The sequence below is a fragment of the Lissotriton vulgaris genome, chromosome 1_1, assembly GCF_964263255.1.
Source record: "Lissotriton vulgaris chromosome 1_1, aLisVul1.2, whole genome shotgun sequence".
In the NCBI taxonomy this organism is placed as follows: domain Eukaryota; kingdom Metazoa; phylum Chordata; class Amphibia; order Caudata; family Salamandridae; genus Lissotriton; species Lissotriton vulgaris.
Window position 1 is genome coordinate 1,399,939,782 of NC_141685.1, and position 25,196 is coordinate 1,399,964,977.

The following is a 25,196-nucleotide window of genomic DNA, read 5'->3' on the forward strand; positions in this document are numbered from 1 at the left end:
CACAGTCCCAACCCCACAAGCCATGGAGTAATTCACTGGGCCCATAGCTCATAATTGGCTGGAGGGAGTCTATAGAGCCTCACCATATCAGGACATATGTTAACGGATTGGCTTCCCAGGGCTACATGCATATCTACTGTTCAATCAAATACACCCACATAGTTGGCTGAAATAAACTTACAATTTTACTGGCACTGGCACCTACAATTGGGAACAGAGGAATACTACTGGATATGGTGTGCTAAAATGTCCATGATGAAATGCCAAGATCTGTGCTGTCTGTTTGACTATCAAAGGTCTACTGGAGACTCGCCATAACTGCCCTGGTCTGTAACGAGCTTTGGATATCTGAATTGGGGAAAAAAATGTGGGCATTTCTAAGAGAGACAATGCCCACCCATTTCTCTGGGGTAAGTAAGACTGCAGTTCTATGCCCCTAGAGTTTTCCCTGAGTGGGGCCAGTTGTTAGTGTGGTACTTTAGGTTTGTGGTACATCATGGTGAAGCTAAAACCAGACAGACCCTCATCACTGAAGCCCCAGCAGATAGCTATACAGTTTGTAACTGAGTCTCCACAAAGTGGAAAGTGTACTTGGAGGGCACAATGAAGAATTAAAAAAAATCCTGAAAGCTACCTCAGATCTAAATGATTCATTGGAAGTAAAAACAGATGAGTTTAAGATTGGTGCGGGATTACGCTGCACAGATTACAAATAGCTGGCCAAAAGTGATGGCTAATTAGTCCATTATGCCCTCAATGAGACCCTTGGTCATGAGCTGCACACACAGGTGAAGTCATTGGCTGAGATGGTGGAGAAAATGCAGGAGAGATCGCAAACGCAGAGACGCTCACGTAGGTATAATATTTGTGCCACAGGTCTCACTGAGAAGCTGCAGGGGCACACTGCTGAGCAATCTATGGAGACATGGTTATTGGAAAATATATTTGCAGGCTTTCCTTCTTTGTGGTTGACAGAGCCCTTTGGTATCGCTTTGTTTGCCCTAAGTTGGCAGGGTATGCTCAGACGTGAGTCCCTTACTCACTTTGCCACTGGATTCAAGCTAGCCTGGCTGATGAAGGCAGAATAGCCAGACACCGGTCCCAGGATGCTTGTTTCCGTTCCAGGGAAGACATGGCTTGGCAGTTCGGGCTGGACTGTTCTCATGAGCTACAGGGTCAGACTGATTTGTGTATGGCCATGCCTAAACTGGGGTGGTGGAGTGATCTAAAGAATGATGATGGATTAAACCCAGATCAGTTGACTGGGGGTGAGTGTTTGAATTGCTCGAACGCTCCATCCATCATCCTCTTTGGTAGAGCCCACAGTCCCAACCCCACAAGCCATAGTTCGCCTAATAGTGGCCAGGCTCAATTATAGGAATAGAGATCGAGATTTCACAGGTGGCCTGTCAGCATAGTCTGTGGACACTGGAAAGAAGTCATGTCTATCTGTTAACAGCCTCCACCGCAAGAACACAAAAGTTGAGAAGATCTTTTCTTGAGGTCAAACCAAAGCTGAGTCAGTTGGATTGTTGGTAGCTGACAATATCATTTAAATATCATTTAACACCAATTATTTGAGGATGAATCCTTATGCTATTAGCAAATATTTAAACCAAGGTTGATATTGGATTGTAATTGCATTTGTATAGCGCTTACTACCCCTGACGAGGCATCTAATCGCTTTTTTTCGGCGAGTAGCATGCTTCTCCGGGACCCATAGAGGATTAGTGTTGAATTAGTATAGGGAAACATGCAAGTAAATTTTAAGTGGTTGATATGTTAGTCAGTTATTTGGATTCGGAAGGATAACTGGAGGATAGAAGAGGAAAAAAGGTTTGTATTTATATAGCACTTGTTACCCCTGATAGGGTGTTGAAGCACGCTACTCCGGAACCCCATAAAGAATTAGTAGTGAATTAGTATGGTGAAACATGAAAATAATTTGAGTGGTGGATGTTGGTCAGTTATTTGGAGTGAGAAGGATAGCAGAGGGATAGAAGGACAAGAAAGGTTTGCATTCATATAGCACTGGGTGCTGAAGTGCTTTTCTTGCGAGTAGCACGCTACTCCGGAACCCATAAAGGATTAGTGTTGAAAATTAGTATAGTGAAATATGAAGTAATTTGAGTGGTGGATATGTTAGTCAGTTATTTGGATTGAGAAGGGTTGGGGGAGGAGTAGAAAAGGAAAAAAGGTTTGCATTTATATAGCGCTTGTAACCCTGATGAGGTGTTGGAGCGCTTTATTGGCGAGTAGCACGCTACTCTAGGGTATTAAATCTTGTTCCCCTCGAGACCCAGCACCTCCTCGGGTGCTGGGGGAAAGCATCTCGGTGCTGGAACCCTATATCAGGCATGTACTTCAAGTCTCGTTTGCCTCCGGAACTCTCCCGGATGACTGGAAGAAAGCGATAGTTCTTCCCATTAAAAAGAAACCAAATGTTAGCCTTGAAGTGCTCGAAAACCTAAGACCCATCTCCTTACTACCGTATCTGGCCAAAGTGGCAGAGAAAACGGCCAACATACAACTAATGGTTTACTTAGAGAATAATAACCTCCTGCACCCCTCTCAATCAGGCTTCCGACCGGGCTTCTCCATGGAGATGGCCCTGTTGAGAGCAACAGAGACCCTGGGGCAACGGGCGGACTCCGGACATACCATGGCATTGATAATGCTGGACCTCAGTGCGGCGTTTGACACTGTGGCTCATTCCATCTTGCTACAGTGTCTAAACAAAGCAGGGGTCACGGTGTCCGCCCTAAGCTGGCTGAAAGCATTCCTGACTGACCGAAGTTTCCAGGTCCAAAGGGGCTCCTTTAAATCCTCAGCCATAGCACTAGAACAAGGGGTGCCCCAGGGCTCAGCTTTGAGTCCAAGCTTGTTTAATCTGTACATGGCCCCCTTGGCAGAAGTGGTGCAAGCGTATTGAGTGGAGTTAGTCTCCTACGCTGACGACACCCAACTGCTGATCTCCCTGTCCCGAGCCCCCGAAACAGCAGCATCCAACTTTAAGTCCTGTATGCAGGCTTTAGCAGGATGGATGAACTCGCACTGTCTAAAGCTCAATGGCTCCAAGACGGAGGTTATGGTGATTGGAGGAAGCAACTCAAGCTAGACAGTGGACTGGTGGCCAACATGTTTAGGCCCCACGCCCAATCCCTGTAAGGAGGCAAAGAACCTGGGAATATGAGTTGATCCCAAATTATCCTATGAGGGCCACGTCAACCGTCTAGTGGGAAAGTGCTTTGGGATATTGAAAACCCTCAATCACACATTGGACTTACTACCGTTGGAGGCTCGATGCACCATGACACAAGCCCTGGTCACGTCCCGCATGGACTACGGTAATGTGCTGCTCTTAGGCACCACGGAAAAAAACCTAGGGCGTTTGCAAGTCCTTCAAAATACTGCCGCCCGTCTAGTGTTGAGACTTCCTAAAAGAGCAGCTTCTAAACCTGCTCTTGCAGCGCTACACTTGCTACCAGTCAGAAAGAGAGTGATGTATAAAGCACTCTTAATATGCCACAGGATTGTATGGCATAAAGCACCATCCTATCTTCATGACCTTGTACACATTTATGAGCCAGCTAGAGCACTACGCTCAGTAGGAGCGGGTCTTCTAAAAATCCCCCACGTCAAAAGAGCTAAATTGGGTGGTCGCTCTTTCAGACTGTTGGCAGCCAGCAACTGGAACAGACTCCCGATCAGCCTAAGATTAGAAGGATCTGAAGTCAAGTTCAGAAAACTTCTTAAGACCCATCTGTATAATATCTAACTTCACAGCCTGAACAGAGGAGTTTCCTGCTTGAGCATTTTCCTTTTCTCCGTAGCGCGGGGACACGCCGAGATGGCGTCACCATGCGCTTTATAAATCTCTTTATTATTTATTATTATTAGAGCACAAAGGATTAGTGGAGAATTAGGGTAGTGGAATGTGGAATTTGAGAAGTAAACATGTTAGTCAGTTATTTTGATTGAAAAAGGATAGTGGAGGGATGGAGATATATGAGGATGAGAGTGAGAGAGAGATATTAATTTACGGTCCATACAATCATGGATAATGTGTACAGATGGGTGATATGGAATGTGAGGGGCATGGCTGTGTTATCACAAAACAAAAAGATCACTCCTGCCCAGTACAATGGGGAGCATGGGTAGTATGCCTCCAGGAGATGCACTTCTTGGTAAAGACCGCTTGATCTAAAGTCCTCTAGGTTCTCCCTCGCAACTTAATGTTAAACGTAAGGTATTGGGGAACATTATAGCTAACATATTATTGTATGTAGTACGGAGTTTGGTGCATCATGCATGATGACTAAAATGGGTTTATCCTTGGGTGTAATACTAATTTGAATCGTTGGTGCCTTTTCTGTGTAATGATCTCATACGACAAGCAGACGTACAGTCTCCTGCAGCGTTACTGGATACTGAAAAGGCTTTCAATATGGTACTCTGGCCATATTTAGTTGCGGTTCTTGCCCAGATGGGTCATGGTAAGAGTGTGGTTAAGTGGATTCGAATGTTGTACACTTCATCCTTGATGAGGGTTCCAAATGGTCATGCTGTCTCCCAACAATGTTCTATTTTCAGGGATACTGGGCAGGGGTGATAATTTCCCAGGTTTTATTCTCATTAGCTATGAAGTCCTTGGCCACAAGAATGTGTACATGAGCCTAAAAATAGGACATACATCTCCCATGGCGAGATACATTTTTTTTCATTATAAGCAGATGATGCCCTATAATTCCTTAGTGATCCAATGCAACATATGCCAGCTCTTACAAAGGAACGATTGACTTCGCACAGACTTCGGTCTTAAAAATTAATTGGGGGAAATCATTAATATTTCTGTTGACCGACTATTCTCACACAGGAATGGGAACTATTCGGTACAGCACTTCAGTGGGACCTTGAAAAGATTTGGTGTTTGGGAGTTTAGATTTACCATGATAGTGAGAGGTTGCTGACTGGTGATCTTGGCAAGATACTGGTATTGGCAAGACTGCATATTTCCTTTTGGACTGGGCTGCCACTGCCCAGATAGGCTGGACTGCGATAGCCAAAAGGCAGCCATTACCCAGACTGTTCTATTGTTTTGCGGCCATCCCATTGAGGATTCCAGTAGCAGTTTTTAAAGAACTGAAATCGCTATTGGATGCAGTGATGTGAAGCGGTGAAAGGCATAAATTAGTGCTGGAGGAAGCTGTTGGACTTTGGTGGAATTGGTACTCGTAATTAAGAAGGTTATTATCTCTCGGAGAAGTTACAATGGTTTATGTGCTGGACAGGAGAAGCTGTTGATACAGACAGGAGGAAGATAAGGCGCTTCTGGGGCAGCAAACAATGTTGGAAGTATTATGGAGGCAGGTGGTACTGTTGTGTGAGTTCCCAAGTGTTCTATAAATAGTGAGTGCTGGAAAAGATATTTAATACTTCAGGGCATTCAAATGCCATATTCCCCAAAGACATCCTTATGGTCTTTTTTGCAGACAATGTGCAGAAATAGTCAACTCCATATGAGATCATGGTAAGAGGGTGGGGATAGATGCGGTTGGGGATTCATACGAGGAAGACATCATGTCTCCTTTGATGAGATAACAGGAGATCTAGATCAGGCTATTGGGCAGTTTCTTAATTTTTAGAGCTATGATTAACATGGCAAAAGATTTGGAATAGGGGAGCAACTGACCTGCTAAGGAATTGCACTCAGATGCTGCTGCTTCTGACTAATGCAGTAGGTAGGATAGTGGTGTTGTGAGTTAGGAATCAGTGGCTTAAGTATACAGAAATCAATTCCTTACACAACACATCTCTGGCAGTGGCCAGGATAGCTAGGATTTGCCTTTATTCATTATCTGAGATGTAGCTGTCCTCTGGCTGATTTTTAGGTCTCGCCTATCCTATTCCGCAAGCAATGGATAGGGGAGAATTATAGTAGGCAAAATAAGTTCTCAAACCATCGGCGGATTTCAAACAGTTCACGTGAACACAAGCACGCGCTTTTCCCCCACATGCTTTTTTTTCACAAGCTTACAAGAGCTTTTATTGGCTCTTCACTTTGTGCAAGCTCCATTCAAGCTGCTCACTCCTCCCACCCACTCCCTGTCCAGTGCGCGCCTCTTGCTCATCACACCCCCTTCCTTTGTAGCACGACAACATTCAGCCGTACACTCTTTCCAGTCATCCCACAGTCATCCCACCCCCTGCCTTTCAAGCGCGGCAACACGCAGACCATAGCTTCTCTCCCATTCATCTGCCCGTTCTCCTCTCATGCGCGCTCTTCTCTATACTTTTTTTTTAAACTCAACACGCAGACCACAGACTCTCTCCCATTCAGCTGCCCGTTCTCCCCCCCTCCCTTTCATGTGCGCTCTTCTCTCTACATTTGTTTGCAAACACCAAAACTTGTGCCACAGACTTTCTCTTTAACTCGCGCGCCACTTTTCTTTTTGTTTTTTCCACGCAGCATTCATCTGCCTAGCACGACCCCAGCACACCAACGCCAAACCCGCAGCTTCTGTTTTCATTGGCTCTTCACTTTGTGAACGCTTCATTCAAGCTGCTCACTCCTCCCACCCTCTCCCTGTCCAGCGCGCGCCTCTCGCTCATCATCCCCCCCACCTTCTCCAGCATGCCAGCACTCAGACGTGCACGCTGCCCAGTCATCCCATCTTCTGCCTTTCCAGCGCGCAGACACACACACCACAGCCTAATCATCTGCCCGTTCTTCTCCCCCCCATTCTCTCTAACTCGCGCGCTTTTCTCTTCATTTTGCCCACAAAGCATTCATCAGCCTAGCACGACCTCAGCACGCCAACGCCAAACCCACAGCTTCAGTTTTTATTGGCTTTTCATTCACTTTGTGCACGCTCCATTCAAGCTGCTGACTCCTCCCACCCTCTCCTTGTCCAGCGCACGCCTCTCGCTCATCATCCTCCCTTCCCTCTCCAGCATGCCAACACTCAGACGTGCACGCTGCCCAGTCATCCCATCTCCTGCCTTTCCAGCGCGCAAACACGCAGACCACTGTCTCTCTCCTATTCAGCTGCACGTTCTTCCACTCCCCCCTCCCTCTCATGTGCACTCTTAGCTCTCCATTTGTTCTCAAACCCCATTGACCGCGAACACAGAACAGGCACGAAATAAGCAACATCAGTGCAAGCTTCCTTCACAAAAACAACAAGCAGGGTGTGGCAGCATCCAAGCAAGATTCCCTCACGTACACAGAACAAGCATGGCATGCAAGCTTCCCTCACATACACAGAACAGGCATGATGCAAGCAGCATCAGTGCAAGCTTCCCTCGCATACACAGAACAGGCATGCACAATCAACATCAGTGCAAGCTTCCTTCACAAAAAGAACAGGCAGGGTGTGGCAGCATCCAAGCAAGCTTCCCTCACATACACAGAACAAGCATGGCATGCAAGCTTCCCTCACATACACAGAACAGGCATGATGCAAGCAGCATCAGTGCAAGCTTCCCTCGCATACACAGAACAGGCATGCACAATCAACATCAGGGCAAGCTTCCTTCACAAAAAGAACAGGCAGGGTGTGGCAGCATGCAAGCGAGCTTCCCTCACGTACACAGAACAAGTATGGCATGCAAGCTTCCCTCACATACACAGAACAGGCAGAGTGCAGGCTGCAGCAGTGCAAGCTTCCCTCACGTACACAGAGCAGGCAAGGTGAAGGCAGCAGCAGTGCAAGTTTCCCTCATGTACACAAAACAGGCACGGCACAGGCATCATCCGTGTTAGCTTCCCTCACGTACACAGAACAGGGACGGAGCGGGCGGCGTCTGAGCAAGCTTCCCTCACATACACAAAACAGGCACAGTGCAGGCAGCATCAGTGCAAACTTCCCTCACATAGAACAGGCAACATCCGTGCAAGCTTCCTTCATAAAAAAAACAAGCAGGGTGTGGCAGCATCCAAGCAAGCTTCCCTCATGTACACAGAACAAGCATGGCATGCAAGCTTCTCTCACATACACAGAACAGGCATCATGCATCAGCATCAGTGCAAGTTTCCCTCACATACACAAAACAAGCATGCACAATCAACATCAGTGCAGGCAAAGTTCAAGCAGCATCAGTGCAAGCTTCACCCACATGCACTCACTCAACATGCATGGTGCAGGCAGCAGCAGTGCAAGCTTCCTTCACATACACAGAGCAATGCAATCTTCCTTCACATACACATAACAGGCACAGTGCAGGAAGCATCATTAATGCAAGCTTCCCACACATACACAGAATAGGCATAGTGCAGACAGCATCACTGTAAGATTCCCTCACATACAGAGAACAGACACAGTGCAGGCAGCAGAAGTGCAAGCTTCGCCCACATACAGAAACAGTCACAGCGCAGGCAGCAGCAGTACAGGTTTCACTCACTTACACTGAACAGGCCCACAACAGCAACACTCATCACCTCTACAGCACCACTCAGAACCACCACAGCAGCACTCAACGCCACACTAGCAGCACTCTGCAACACACCAGCATCAATCATCTCTACCACATCACCACTCACCATCACAACATCATCACTCAGCGCTACTACAACATCACTCAGCACAACTACATGATCATACAGCACCACCACATTATCACTCATCAACACCACATTATCACTCATCAACACCACAGCACCACTCAGCACCACCACAGCACCACTCAGCACCACCACAGCAACACTCAGCACCACCACAGCAACACTCAGCACCACCACAGCAACACTCAGCATCACCACATCATCACACAACATTGCACAAGCATCATTTAGCACCACCACATTATAAATAAACACCATACACCACAACAGCATCACTCGGCACCACCACAGAAACAACAAACAGCAAAAGTACAATAACTACAAAACAGAATCTGTTACAGTACATCAAATAAGTGCGAAAGAAATTAACACATAGCAATCAATACGAAAAGTATATAACAATGTAAAAAAAAAATTGCAACCATAAAACGCCACCAAAAACAAAGGCCAAAGCACAAGCACAAAATAACTCAGGAAAATGTCACAACTAACATTCTAATAAACAACAAGTACCAAAATATCTTTTAATCAAAAACAACCTTAAAAATACACTAGCACCAAATCAACAAACAAACCGATACTAAACCAAATAATCTCACCTTTAATTAACACTACCCAAAAATATTAAATATTGTCAAAGCAAAAAAATAATAACCGAAGATCGCAAGCTAAAAGGAAATAAAGTGCACCTACAACTATAACGTTACTGCAAACACAAAGGTACACCAAAATGTGTTTTTAAAAGTTGTTGCATAATGATAAGATCATATTTCATTACAACCCAAAAACATTAATAAAACACATTCACTAAAATACACATTTATACACCTACATAAAAACAATGTGCATCAAATACTACAGTACAATATAAGGTAATAGCCTTACAATAATAAAAAAATTACATACGCACAATAAAAAACTGTCACATTATGTATAAAATACAATGCAAGCAATACAAAAATATAATATACTTATAAAAACATACATTAAAACATAGCACATCAAAATATTCTATAAATAGATACAAAGTACATACCCAAAGTCGAAAAAAAAAAGGAATATGTAGGGAAAACGTCGCATACATGCAATACATTAAAATATAAACATTTCTCCAAAAAATATACATAAGACATAAACATTAAAAACATTTACATACCTAGATACTAAGTACATATGCTAAACCAAATACAGTCGCGATACACAAAAATCGAAATAACATAAAAACAGTAATAAACATTCGATAATTTGTACACACAATCAATACTACATTCACAAAACTTCGAAAAAACTATTAAAATGGACACTTACCTGTCAAACGATGCAGCTACAGCACAGGAAGCACAACACGCCTTCCGCGCCCGACGATTCTCGATGATCTGGGAAATTCCCAGGTGACGCACGTCAATCGCAACGCTACGTCAAAAACGTAGCGCTGCGATTGGCTGCAAAAAACGTCAATCCAAAAAAACAAAAACGGAAGTAGCAGGGGAAAGAAAATAGAACGCTAACCTACAAAACGTAGGTAGCGTCAAGGGAAGGCATTGCGTCTGCCATTTAAAAAAAAAAAAAAAAAAAAAGGTAAGTCTGTAAAAGCACACAACACTAACACACACAAAAAATTAAAACACACACACAAATAAACACACGTTAACATAGAAAAAAACATTATAACATACTAAATAAACACACTTACACACCATCACTTCAGCAAAAATACACATCACACACTAAACATAGCACCACTACAATAGACTCATACGGCGCCAGCACAGCATCAATCACCAACACCACAACACCACTCAGCACCACCACAGCACCACTCAACACCACAACAGCATCACTATACATCAGAAAAGCTCAGCCACAGCACAACTCTACAACACCACAGCATCACTAAGCACAACACTTGCATCACTAAGCACAACACCAGCATCATTCAGCGCAACAGCTGCAACACTCATCGCAACACCTGCAACACTCAGCGCAACACCTGCAACACTCATCGCGACACCTGCAACACTCACCGCGACACCAACATCACTCACCGCGACACCTACATCACTCACCGCGACACCTACATCACTCACCGCAACACCTACATCACTCACTGCGACACCTACATCACTCACCGCGACACCTACATCACTCAGCGCAAAACCTGCAACACTCAGCGCAACCCTGCATCACTCTGCGCAACCCTTGCATCACTCAGCGCAACACCTGCATCACTCAGCGCAACACCTGCATCACTCAGCGCAACACCAGCATCACTTAGCGCAACTCCTGCAACAATCAGCGCAACCCCTGCAACAATCAGCGTAACACCTGCATCACTCACCGCAACACCTACATCACTCAGCGAAAAACCTGCATCACTCAGTTCGACCCCTGCATCACTCAGTGCAACTCCAGCATCACTAAGCGCAACCCTGCATCACTCAGCGCGACCCCTGCATCACTCAGCGCGACCCCTGCATCACTCAGCGCGACCCCTGCATCACTCAGCGCGACCCCTGCATCACTCAGCGCGACCCCTGCATCACTCAGCGCGACCCCTGCATCACTCAGTGTGACCCCTGCATCACTCACCGCGACACCTACATCACTCACCGCGACACCTACATCACTCACCGCGACACCTACATCACTCACCGCGACACCTACATCACTCACCGCGACACCTACATCACTCAGCGCAAAACCTGCATCACTCAGTTCGACCCCTGCATCACTCAGTGCAACTCCAGCATCCCTAAGCGCGACCCCTGCATCACTCAGCGCAAAAAATGCATCACTCAGTGCAACCCCATCATCACTCAGTGCGACCCTTGCAACAATCAGCGCAACCCCTGAATCACTCAGCGCAACACCTGCATCACTCAGCGCAACACCTGCATCACTCACCGCGACACCTACATCACTCACCGCGACACCTACATCACTCACCGCGACACCTACATCACTCACCGCGACACCTACATCACTCACCGCGACACCTACATCACTCACCGCGACACCTACATCACTCACCGCGACACCTACATCACTCACCGCGACACCTACATCACTCAGCGCAAAACCTGCATCACTCAGTTCGACCCCCGCATCACTCAGCGCAACCCCTGCATCACTCAGCGCAACCCCTGCATCACTCAGCGCAACTCCAGCATCACTAAGCGCAACCCTGCATCACGAAGCGCAACCCTGCATCACGAAGCGCAACCCTGCATCACTCAGCGCGACCCCTGCATCACTCAGCGCAAAAATTGCATCACTCAGTGCGACCCCTGCATCACTCAGCAAAACCCCTGCATCACTCACCACCAGTGCAACTACTGTATCACTCAGCGCAACCACTGCATCACTAAGTGCAATACCTGCATCAAGAAGCACAACACCTGCATCACTCAGCGCAATCCCTGCATCACTAAGCACAACACCTGCATCACTAAGCTCAACACCTGCATCACTCTGAGCGACCCCTGCATCACTCAGCGCAACTCTCAGCATCAATCAGCGCAACCCCTGCATCAATCAGCGTGACCCCTGCATCACTCACCACCAGTGAAAAACCCTGTATCACTCACCAACAGTGCAACCCCTGTATCACTCAGCGTAACAACTGCATCACTATGCACAATCCCAGCTTCAATAAGCACAACACCTGCATCACTCAGCGCGACCCCTGCATCACTCAGCGCGACCCCTGCATCACTCAGCGCGACCCCTGCATCACTCAGCGCGACCCCTGCATCACTCAGCGCGACCCCTGCATCACTCAGCGCGACCCCGGCATCACTCAGCGCGACCCCGGCATCACTCAGCGCGACCCCGGCATCACTCAGCGCGACCCCGGCATCACTCAGTGTGACCCCGCCATCCCTCAGTGTGACCCCGCCATCCCTCAGTGTGACCCCGCCATCACTCAGCGCGACCCCTGAATCACTCACGACCAGTGCAACTACTGTATCACTCAGCGCAACAACTGCATCACTAAGTGCAATCCCTGCATCACTCAGCGTGACCCCTGCATCACTCAGCGCAACCCCTGCATCAGTCAACGCAACTCCCAGAATCACTCAGCGCAACATCTGCATCAGTCAGCGCGACCCATGCATCACTCTGCGCAACACCAGCATCACTCTGCACAACACCAGCATCACTCAGCGCAACTTCTGCATTATTCACCACAACACCAGCATCACCCAGCGCAACACCTGCATCACTCGGTACAGCTACAATATCAATCAGCACCACCACTTTATCAATCGGCACCACCACATAATCACTCCGCACCACCACAGCAACACTCAGCACCACCACCGCACCACTCCGCATCACCCCATCATCACACAACGCTACACAAGCATCACTCAGCACCACAACATTATAAATCAACACCACAACATTATCAATTTGCACCACCACAGCACCACTCAGCACTTCCACTGCACCACTCTATACCACCACAGCACAACTACGCACAACCACAACATCTCTCATCACCACCACTGCGCCACTCAGCACAACCACATTATCACTCTGCAACACCACAGCACCACTCAGCACAAGCCCAGCATCACTCAACACAACCCATAAGAACCACAACACCACCACTGCATCACTCATAACAACCACAGCTTCACTCGAAAAAACTACGGCACCACTCTGCAACACCACAGCATCAATCCGGACCACCACAGCACCACTCAAAAACACCACAGCTTCACTCAAAACAACGGCAGCACCACTCAGCACCACCTCAGCATCACTAAGGACCACCAGAGCACCACACACAACAACAAAATAAATCTACACCACTACAGCAACACTCACCACCACCACATTATCACTCAAAACTACAACAGTATCACTCAGCACCAACACAACACCACTAAGCACAACACAGCATCAATCAGCAACACCACAGCACAACTCAAAACAACACAAAACTAATCAGCACCACAATAGCAACACTCCACCCTCCAACTCCACCCTACAAATCTACCCTCCAACTCCACCCTCCAACTACAACTCCACCCTCCAACACCAACTCTACCCTCCAACACCAACTCCACCCTCCAACACCAACTCCACCCTCCAACACCAACTCCACCCTCCAACACCAACTCCACCCTCCAACACCAACTCCACCCTCCAACACCAAATCCACCCTCCAACTCCAAATCCACCCTCCAACTCCAAATCCACCCTCCAACTCCAAATCCACCCTCCAACTCCAAATCCACCCTCCAACTCCAAATCCACCCTCCAACTCCAAATCCACCCTCCAACTCCAAATCCACCCTCCAACTACAAATCCACCCTACAAATCCACCTTCAAAATCCACCCTACAACCCCACCCCTAAAATCCAGCTCCACCCTTGTGATAACCGACTTTTTCGACCCTCTTTGAGAGGGAAGATGATGGAAGATGACTCCAGCCTATTACCCTTGCAGTATAGGGATTAGGACTATAAGTAGGACCTATCCATGAGGCACAGTAGTGCATTTTCGTACCCTTTTCTTTAGATCAGGGCTTATAAACTTAAGCTAGGGGATAGATATACAAGTATTAGTGATGATCCATCCTTTTGTAAGAGTGTTAGTATATCTTCTGTGGAGTTATGCGTATTTTGGGCCTTGTAGGCCTTAAACGGGACAGACTCCATCTTGCTCTCTGCCTGGTAGCTTGAGAGGCTTTCTAGGTCAAGTGTAATGTTTTAGTTTTGAGGTGTTGTTAGCTTGGAGAGAACCGGTTCAGGCTGGCCCTTATCGAAAGACTATTTTTCTCCACTCCGAAGACGGCCGGCTGGGAACGTGCCCTTGGTACGGGGAGGTACAAGAATTTGGTGGGCGGCAGGTTACTGGCCGTAACTTTCCATAAAGGGGCAGGTTTTGATATTAGCGAAAGTGTTAGGCAATGAGTCAGTCTGTCTGTAGGCGGCAGCTAGCCGTTAGCATCTTTGCCATTAATTATTTCCAGAGCAGACAATCGCCATTTTGAAGTCCGAGAAAGATTCTGAAACCAAGACTCTCTGAGAAAGACTGAAGGAGAATTAGCGCGGAGCGCACAGAGACAGAGAGAGAGAGAGACGGTAGCTAATAGCAAGCAAGGTTCCAGTGACTTGGAGGGAAGCAGAGGAGATTAAGCATAGCTGTGCAGACGTGTACCCGTGACTGCTGAGGTGTGATTCCAAGACGAGCCAAGACACCGAGACGAGAAGGGAACCTAGATGACTGCCGAGCCCCGACTTCACATTAATAAGGTGATCTCTGCCCTTTCCTTGTTAAGCGCGCATTCTAACCTTTACTTTTCTTTACAGCATATACATTGTGTAGTATTGTGTTTATTTTTGTTGTAATAAATCACCCCAGTTCTTAGTGAACCGACATGTGCCTTGTATTCTTGTTCAATCAGGGTAACCTGATCTTCTAGTTAGACATTGTTTGCATGAACGGATGCGAATCCCGATCAGGTAAGGAGTGACTGAGCAAATAGGGAGAGAGGGAACATTTGATGTCAGGAGCAGAAGGTACATATTATAATTTGGAAAGCCATGTTAATTTCTAGTATCGTAGTTTTATCCCGAGTAGGTAATCAAAAACGTCATCCTTAAACGTTCATAGGAATGTGATCGTCGTTGGTATACGGCGTTAGTGAGAGCACCTAAGATGGTGTGTAGGTCTGCTGGATTGCAGACCGTGTGTAAGTGAGAGCACCGGAGGGAGACGGTGTGGAGGCCCGCCAGATTGTGGGCCGTGTGTAAGTGAGAGCACCTAAGGTAGAGAGGTGTGTAGGTCTGCCGGATTGCAGACCGGATATTAATGTGAGCACTGGGACTGCAGGCCCATGTGTGTAGGCGCGCCGGATTGTGCATCGAGTGAGCACTGATGATCAGTGTGTAATGGTACATTATCAGACCTGCCCTAGGGTAGACCAGTCTGGGCCTACGTGGCCGCGAGACCAATAGGTGTGAATAGGATATTGTAGAAAACCAATGCGTGTTTATTGCTATTTTTTCCCATCCTTAGGTACAAGATGTACATACACATATCCATACCCATTGTAAATACATTCTAAGGAGGGAGGTGAGTACGTTCCGACTGGGTTAGAGGGGCTCCTAGGAGCTGATTCCATCTGGTCCGAGAATCTGGTCGGTACATCTGGCGTCACGAACTGTTTACGAAGCCTGTGTGCGCTGTATTGTTTTCATCTTGTTGGTTTGAGCTCGGCTCGTACGTATTTTTCTTTGTTTATAATTGTGTATATATTTTTTGTGTGCTAACATGTTTTCGAAGAAATCGAAATCTACTTTCAAATTGCCTGTTAAAATTCCCGGCTGGGAATCAACGCCTTATGAGGCCTTGGCCCGTGAGTGGGCCGATTCTACTGGTTTGAGTGAGAATTGGATTTCTTGTTTAGAGCAGGCGGAGCCCGCTGATGTGGTTTCTTGCTTGCAAAAAGCGCCAGTAGTGAAGGGTGATGAGCTTCCTGTTTTAGGACGCAGAGGTTGGATTGTGCTAACTGCTTATAGAATGCTTCATGAGAAGTTTGTGAAATTGCAGAAGCGTTTTGTTGATATGGAAGAGAAGTTTGTTGAGGTGCAGAATGCGCATACTCTTTTGCGATGTCAGAATAAGTTGCTTGCCGACAAACTTGAGACTTATCAAACTATAGCCGAAAGGGCTGCGGTGCGCATTGCGAAATATAAATACAGGCACCGCCGTGGTCGTGTGTCTACACGGAAAGTGCGTCTGGTCGTGGCAAAAGCCGGGCTGGATTGGAATCCCGATGAGTGGGATGGTAATATCTGGGACTCGAACGAATCTGGCTCCTCGGCTGAGGAGGGTGACAAGCGCGAGTCTTCTCGCTCCGGACGTGATTGTAAATCTGCTTCTTGTGACAAAGACGACGTTTCTGGCGATCGTGGTCGCTCTACCAGTTCTGATGACATATTACGCTCTGATTGTTCTTCTAAATCTAAGGACCAGGCTTCCTCGGAGGCTCTTCCGGAGGTTTCTGCTCACCCTGTGTTTCGACGCAAATTACAACAGGCTCCTGGTATGCCTAATGGTATTCATTTGGATAGTATTGAAGATTTTACTCAACAGGAGGTTAGTGACATTTTACAACGATTTCGACAACGACCCGGTGAAACTTTGCTTACCTGGATGGTGCGCCTTTATGAACTTGGTGCTGCCGGTATTATGCTTGATGCTGTTGATTGTTTACGTTTTTGCTCTTTGAGTTCCGATTCTACTGTACAAGACCATTTTCGGAATTATAATGGTGCTGGCCAAATTAGTTTGCTCCAGCTTGCGAATGATGGCTGTAACCATAAATACCCTACTGAATCTGATTGGCCTGTCAATGACAAGCCATGGTACACTTTGCGCGATGCGTCGCAACGTTTGAAGGAGGAGGTAATGAAAACTGCCATTTTTCTCAGTACGTCTGACAGATTGTTGGATGGTCTTTTAACATCTTCTGTGAGTAATCGCATTATCCGTTCTTCGCCTGTTGCTTATAAGCAGGTTATGATGACTTTGTTGATCAATCAAACTGGCAATCCTTTATCTATGGTGCTTGAATCTGTTCGTCAGCTTGGTGAATGGTTTAAACCTTAGAGGCAATCTCGACCTGAAGGTCGTACCGCTGGGGATTATAAATTTTCTAGGCGTGATATGTTTCTTGCACTTTTGGCTGATGGTGTGAAAAGGGTGGACATTGATGGTGAACCTAATAATCTCTTGTGGGACATGTTTCGTAAGCGTGGATTAGATCGGAAGGAGGGTGCCCGTCGTGTACGAAAGAATGATTGTGACCGAGGGTCTGATGACAGTGGTGATGAGAGGCGCCGAGTGGATGCTGATCGCCGTGATGACCGACGCTATGACCGTGATGTTTCCCCCCGCCGTGAGAGCGTAAGGGTGAGAGAGGGAGACAGGGGAAGAGATGACCGTGTCTCTAATAGACGCAGAGATGAGAGAAGTTATTCCCCTGATGTTAGACGACGGGAGGATCGTCACAAGCTTTCTGACCGTAATTCTCAATTCTTTGAACATGACACTAATCCGTTTCGTAATAGAGATGGATATGAGCAGGATATTCTGATTCCGAAAAAAGTTGAAAACATCTATCCTGATTTGTCTTGGTTGGCTGGCCATGGTAAAAATGACTAGGAAATTGGTCAAGCTCCGGTACGCAGGTGGGCTCACAAAGACAATAGACCCTATGTAGATATTGAAATTTTTTGGAAACATCGTAATATCCAAAGGGCCCGAGCATTGGTAGATACTGGGGCGGAGGCCACTTTAATTCATGGTAAATCGAAAAAATTCAAAGGACAGTTTTTTACAATTACTGGTTTAGGTGGTAAGGAAACCCCCGCAGTGCAAACCGCGCTTGACATGAAAATTGGTAGAATTCCCCGTAAAGAATATTCTGTGTTAGTTGTACCTCTCCTGGAATATATAATTGGAATTGACATTTTGAAAGGAATGACTTTGCATCTTGATGATGGTTGCTATCAATTTGGAACGAAGCATTACATTTCGTCCAGACCCGTACGGGTTGGTCGTTTGCGGATGCCCCCCATTAAGATTCCCCAAGCTACGGAAGTTGTTTCTCAGAAACAATATCGAATTCCAGGTAGACATGATGAAATTAGTGTCACAATTCAGGATCTGATTGATGCAGGGGTTATAACTCCAATCACTTCTGCTTGGAATAATCCCGTGTGGCCTGTGCGCAAGAGTGATAATACTTGGCGCATGACGGTTGATTATCGAGAGTTGAACAAACACACTCCGCGTTTGGCTGTTGCTGTGCCTGACATGGTTACTTTGATTCAGAGAATTCAGAAGCATCCAGGTACATGGTATGCGTCCATTGATATTGCTAATGCTTTCTTTTCGATTCCAATTGCCCCTGAGTGTCAGGAGCAATTCAGTTTTACCTGGCATGGCCGTCAAATGACGTTTAGGAGTCTTCCTCAAGGTTTATTTTATTTTTTATTATTTATTTTTTATTTTATTTTTGGAGTTTTCTATAGCGCTGGCCAGACCCGAGGGTATCGGAGCGCTTTACAATCGAGCTGCAGGGAACGGTTGCATAATAATATATCAAGGAAAAGAGATTCATGTAAGATCAAGGATTAACATAGTTAATTGCCGCCTGAGGGGCGAGTTTGAGGTCGTGGGTTAGAGGTAGTCATAGTTGCAGGGTGAGCTGCTGAGGTAGAGTTCGGGAATGCCCGGTTGAGGTAGAGGATTTTGAGGCGTCTTTTGAAGTCTTGAAATGAAGTCGTAGTCCGGATGTCAACTGGGATGGAGTTCCAGATTTTTGGGGCGTTGCCGGCAAACGAGCGCGTTGCGTTTTTTTGTTTCCGGGTTTTCATGGGGATGAGTAGTAGGGTGTTCGAGCTTCTGAGGTTTCTGGACTGGCCCGCCTTCCTGAGCTTGGAGGCTAGGTATTCCGGTTTCCCTGTGTGCAAGGCTTTGTGTGTCAGACAAGCTGTTCTGAAGCTGGCGCGCATTTCCATTGGGAGCCATTTTAAGTCTTTGAGTGCTGGGGAGATGTGGTTGAATTTCTTTGCCCCTGAGACCATTCTGGCGGCTGCATTGAGGGTTGTTTTCATTGGCGCTAGGTGTGATAGGGCTGTGCCTGTTAAGGTTGCGATCCCATAGTCCAGTCTGGATAGCACCAAAGATTGGGTGGCTATTTGGAGGTTTGATTTTGTTGAGGAGTTTCAGATTAAGGAAGGCGCTCTTTGCGGAGTTCTTGATGTGGTTCGTCATTGAAAGTTTATGGTCAAGGGTGATTCCGAGAGACTTTACTGAGTTAGTCAGAGTGAGATTCCCACTGAGAGCGTCGATAGCTTTCATCCATTCCGTGATTTGGGGGTTGTCATCCTTGTTGGAGATGAGGAGAAGTTCTGTTTTTCCTTGATTGAGTTTGAGATGGTTTTTCCCTAGCCAGGCTTGGATTTCTTTGAGTGTGTTATTGAGCTTTAGAATGTCTTTGAAGGAGGTGGTTTCTATGTAGATCTGTGTGTCATCTGCATAAAGATGGAAGGGGATGTTTGCTTTCTTCAGTATGATGGTGAGGGGTACCATGTATATGTTGAATAGTTGCGGGGAGAGAACAGATCCTTGGGGAACCCCTCTGGTGACGGGGAGGGGGTCGGATGTGAAGGTTTTTATTTTGACTCTTTGGAAGCGGTTCTGGAGGAAGGAGTCAAACCATTGCAGGACCATATCGTTTTCACCTACTCTTTCCTTAAGGGACTTGATGAGGAGCTTGTGGTCAACCGTGTCGAATGCCGCTGACAGGTCGAGGAGAATGAGTAGGCAGCACTGGTCTGCGTCAAGGGAGTTGCGTATGTCGTCTACTATGTTCAGGATTGCGGTTTCAGTACTATATCCTTTTCTGAAGCCAGATTGATTATGGTCCAGGAGGTTGATATTATTAAGCTGGTTGTTGAGTTGTCACCGGCTGGTGGCGGAACATTTATCTGAAGTGCCCGTACATCCTCATATTCAGGTGTGTCACTATATTGATGACGTTTTGATTCAAGGTGAGACGCAGGACCAAGTCCAATCCCATTTAGATCTGATTCTTGACTGTTTACGTGCAAAAGGTTGGGAAATTAATGCCGATAAATTGCAGGGCCCTTCCCAGAATGTTAAATTTTTAGGAATTAATTGGCATGAAGGTCACAGAGAAGTGATCCCGCAGGTGACGCGTAAAATTTTGGATTTTGCTGTTCCGAGGAACAGAAAGGAGGCTCAATGCTTCATTGGCCTGTTTGGTTTTTGGCGTCAGCATATTCCCCATTTGAGTCAGATTTTAGCTCCTTTGTACCGAGTCACCCGTAAAAAGAATGCGTTTGAATGGGGTGAACCACAACAAAATGCTTTTAATTTGGCGAAAGAAGCAATTCAGTATGCCTTGGATTTGTGGCCCGTGGGCGAAGGTGATGTGGATTTGAATGTTTCTGTGGATGGTCTGTATGCCAATTGGAGTCTGTGGCAAAAGCAAGGCAGACAAAAAGTGCCATTGGGTTTTTGGACCAAAAAGTTACCTGAGGCTGGTGAGCGTTATTCACCTTTTGAAAAACAGTTGCTTGCTTGTTATTGGGCTCTGGTGGATACCGAGCAATTGACGTTGGGTCATGCTGTGATTTTGAGACCTGAAATTCCTATCATGCAGTGGGTTTTGAGTTCGCCGAAATCCCATCGAATTGGACTTGCTCAAGAGGCGAGCGTGATTAAGTGGAAATGGTACATTCAGGACAGAGCGCGTGTGGGTCCGAAAGGTGTGGCTGTGTTGCATGAACGGGTGGCGCAGGCGCCATCGAATGAGACTACGAATGATTGTTCTGTGCCTGTAGTTCAGGAATCTCCCGTCAGGTGGGGTAAGCCATTTGATGATTTGTCCGCGGAGGACAGAAAACATGTGTGGTTTACGGATGGTTCAGCGAAATTCATTGGTGAGAAACGACATTGGAAAGCAGTGTCATACAACCCGATCACGCAAAAATTATTGAGTACCACTGGTGAAGGGAAGAGTAGTCAATATGCTGAATTGTATGCAGTTTACCAAGTTTTGAAGCAGGAACTACCTGGCACATGTCATATTTTCACTGATTCCTGGTCCACTGCTAATGGACTGGCGGTTTGGTTACCAACCTGGCATTCTCATAATTGGGAATTGCATTCAAAAGAACTGTGGGGTAAAGAATTATGGCAAGAAATTTGGGAATTACTTCCACAGAGTACTGTTACAATCTTTCATGTGGATGCTCATACCCCGATTGACTCCCTTGACAAGTTTTTTCATAACATTGCAGATGAAAAGTCTAAAATTTCTGAGGCAGTGGTGGACATGCAGGATTCTGATTTGGCAGGATTGGCGAAATGGGCCCACCAAAAAGCAGGACATTTTGGAGAAAGAGCCACTAGCAGGTGGGCTTCCGATCGAGGAATTCATTTCCCTTAAATTTGATTAAAGATGTTATTCTGCATTGTCCTATCCGTCAACATTCTAGAAAAAGAACAGTGCCTCATATTGTTAAAGGCCATTTACATCGAGGAAAAATGCCCGCCCAAATTTGGCAAATTGATTATATTGGCCCGCTCCCTATGAGCAAAAATTGTCAGTATATTTGCACAGCTGTTGATACTTTTAGTGGCCTATTGGTCGCTTTCCCTTGCAAACAAGCCACCCAAGTGAATACCATTAAAACCCTGGAATTGCTTATTTTGTATTATGGTGTTCCATTCCAAATTCAATCTGATAACGCATCCCATTTTCGTGGAAGATTGGTGCAGGAATTCTGTGTGGAAAATAACATTGAATGGATTTTTCATATTCCATATTATCCGCAGGCCTCGGGCCTCATTGAGCGTATGAATGGTTTGTTGAAAGAACAATTGCGTAAATTGACTGATGTAAATTACAAAAACTGGAGAGATTTTTTGCTCCAGGCATTATTGATTTTGAATAATCGCCCTTTGTTACATGCTGAATCTCCTTTAATGCGTTTGTTTCCTCCAACTGTTGATGCAAAACCGAACACCCTTGTTAATACTGTTATGTATTGGGAAATTACCCCCGGAGCTTTGGCTCCATGCAGAGCAACCCCAGGTTCTGCAGGCTAAAAGGTAGAGACCGAATCATTGTTGAAACTGGCATTGGTGTCTGTATACCAGCCGGTAGCTTTGGATTGATTGCCCCTAGATCGGGCCTTGCCTTAAAAGGTATTCAAGTTCTTGGAGGAGTGATTGACAGCGATTATCAGGGAGAGATTAAGGTCCTCCTGCTTAATAGCAGTGAGGTTGATTTATCATTCAAAAAGTCTGACCGCGTTGCTCAATTGTTGATTATGCCTGTCTTCAGTGGTGAGATTAAGAAAGGCTCTGCCCCGACTTTGCTAACGACATGTGGCCAAAAGGGCTTCGGCTCCTCCGATAATCCCAGAGCTAAGATATGGGTGCAATCGCCTAAACATCCCCCTGAACAGGCTGAAGTTATTGCGACCGGTCATGACAACACCATTTTGGTGATGAAGCCAGGGAAAGATAGCTGGGAAGCTGTCCTAGCTGACAAATGTTACTTACGAGAATGATTAAGGCCTGTATTTGTATTCTTTCAGATCATTCTCTGGACTGCTGCTGCAGGATGTGCCGGCGTTGGACTACTTTTGGTCTGCTATGCCGGGAGAGGAGAGAACCCACCGACTACGGTTGATTGGAGAACCAGAATTCCTCGTTCCTTCGCTGCGTGGGACTCATCGTCCAATTTTTGGATTACTCTTGCGAAAAGAGTTACTAACTCTCCACATTTTTGCCTCACTCCCATGAGGTCTGTGACTGACATTCTGGCGACCTGTTTGGTTGCCGTCCCTGCGTCTACTGAGACTTTACGTCATATTTTCAATATTTCCAGTGCCCGAACAAATATTATTCTGGGCGATTTTTTGACTCATGAATTTTGTTCTTCGTGTACGGTCTTGTCTGAATCGATTTCCCCAATCCATTCCCAAATCACAACGTATAATATTTCACAGGGTGATTTATGCTTCATTTTAACATGTGATCCAAAGGCCATCACAGAATGTCTTAAATTAAAACTGCAGGCTGCCACTTCTTTTTCAGCTCATCAACGATTGTTGTGTTTACAGAGACTTCCAAGTTCATGCATTTCTGTCAAGAACAATATGACATGTAAACGTTTATTAGTTGCTCCTAGTCATTATCGTGCAATGTTATTGCCTGCTGGATGGCTGTTCTCCTGCGGGAATACCTCCTGGCCCTATATTCCCGCTAATATTTCTGGAGATCCATGTGCTATCACTAGATTAAGCTTATTAATGTTTTCATCGCACCCTGGTTCTCATTCCCGTGTAGTACGTGACTCTATGATGTTACATGAAGATTGTGATTCGTCCATACACCTCTATTCCAAATCGCAATATCTTAGTCTAGCTATTTCTATCATTGGTGTCCCGGCGTTAGCTGTTTATAACGCCAAAACAATAGGCAAGATGGCCTGCTGGATGGTTAAATCAATTAATCAAATGTCTACTGTATTATCTGACCTATTATTAGATGCCCAGGGTGAACGCCGAGCCATTTTGCAGAATCGCGCTGCGATTGATTTTCTTTTGTTAAAACATGGACATAACTGTTCTGATTTTGAAGGCCTCTGCTGTTTTAATCTGTCTGACCATTCTAAATCGATCCAAGCCCATATTGACAAACTCCACGATTTGACTGCAGAGGTTAGACAACATATTGATCAGGGCTGGTTTGACTGGCTCTTTAATTGGTTACCTGACTTGCATTCTTTACGACAGATTTTAGGGGGTATTATAATTTTTATTTGTGTTTTGGTAGCTATTTGTTGCTTTATTCAGTGCATTCCTTCTCTATTACAATTTTGTAGATTTGGTAGGAGAAATAGGTCAGTTAATTTTGTTTCTTATTACTCTTCCACTGATGTTAGTTCGATATAAGATGTGGCTAATAGACTGGAGTCAAGGGTGAAGTGTGATAACCGACTTTTTCGACCCTCTTTGAGAGGGAAGATGATGGAAGATGACTCCAGCCTATTACCCTTGCAGTATAGGGATTAGGACTATAAGTAGGACCTATCCATGAGGCACAGTAGTGCATTTTCGTACCCTTTTCTTTAGACCAGGGCTTATAAACTTAAGCTAGGGGATAGATATATAAGTATTAGTGATGATCCATCCTTTTGTAAGAGTGTTAGTATATCTTCTGTGGAGTTATGCGTATTTTGGGCCTTGTAGGCCTTAAACGGGACAGACTCCATCTTGCTCTCTGCCTGGTAGCTTGAGAGGCTTTCTAGGTCAAGTGTAATGTTTTAGTTTTGAGGTGTTGTTCGCTTGGAGAGAACCGGTTCAGGCTGGCCCTTATCGAAAGACTGTATTTTTCTCCACTCCGAAGACACAACTCCAGGCCGGCCGGCTGGGAACGTGCCCTTGGTACGGGGAGGTACAAGAATTTGGTGGGCGGCAGGTTACTGGCCGTAACTTTCCATGAAGGGGCAGGTTTTGATATTAGCGAAAGTGTTAGGCAATGAGTCAGTCTGTCTGTAGGCAGCAGCTAGCCGTTAGCATCTATGCCATTAATTATTTCCAGAGCAGACAATCGCCATTTTGAAGTCCGAGAAAGATTCTGAAACCGAGACTCTCTGAGAAAGACTGAAGGAGAATTAGCGCGGAGCGCACAGAGACAGAGAGAGAGAGAGACGGTAGCTAATAGCAAGCAAGGTTCCAGTGACTTGGAGGGAAGCAGAGGAGATTAAGCATAGCGGTGCAGACGTGTACCCGTGACTGCTGAGGTGTGATTCCAAGACGAGCCAAGACACCGAGACGAGAAGGGAACCTAGATGACTGCCGAGCCCCGACTTCACATTAATAAGGTGATCTCTGCCCTTTCCTTGTTAAGCGCGCATTCTAACCTTTACTTTTCTTTACAGCATATACATTGTGTAGTATTGTGTTTATTTTTGTTGTAATAAATCACCCCAGCTCTTAGTGAACCGACATGTGCCTTGTATTCTTGTTCAATCAGGGTAACCTGATCTTCTAGTTAGAC

The 25,196-nt window shown here is 46.0% G+C and overlaps 1 protein-coding gene across 2 annotated transcripts in view; it reads right to left on the reverse strand.

The window, feature by feature from the left end:
- SRPK2 (SRSF protein kinase 2) overlaps window positions 1-25,196 on the reverse strand; it is a 760,208-nt gene that overhangs the window by 199,887 nt on the left and 535,125 nt on the right. The gene's annotated exons all lie outside the window — the stretch shown is intronic.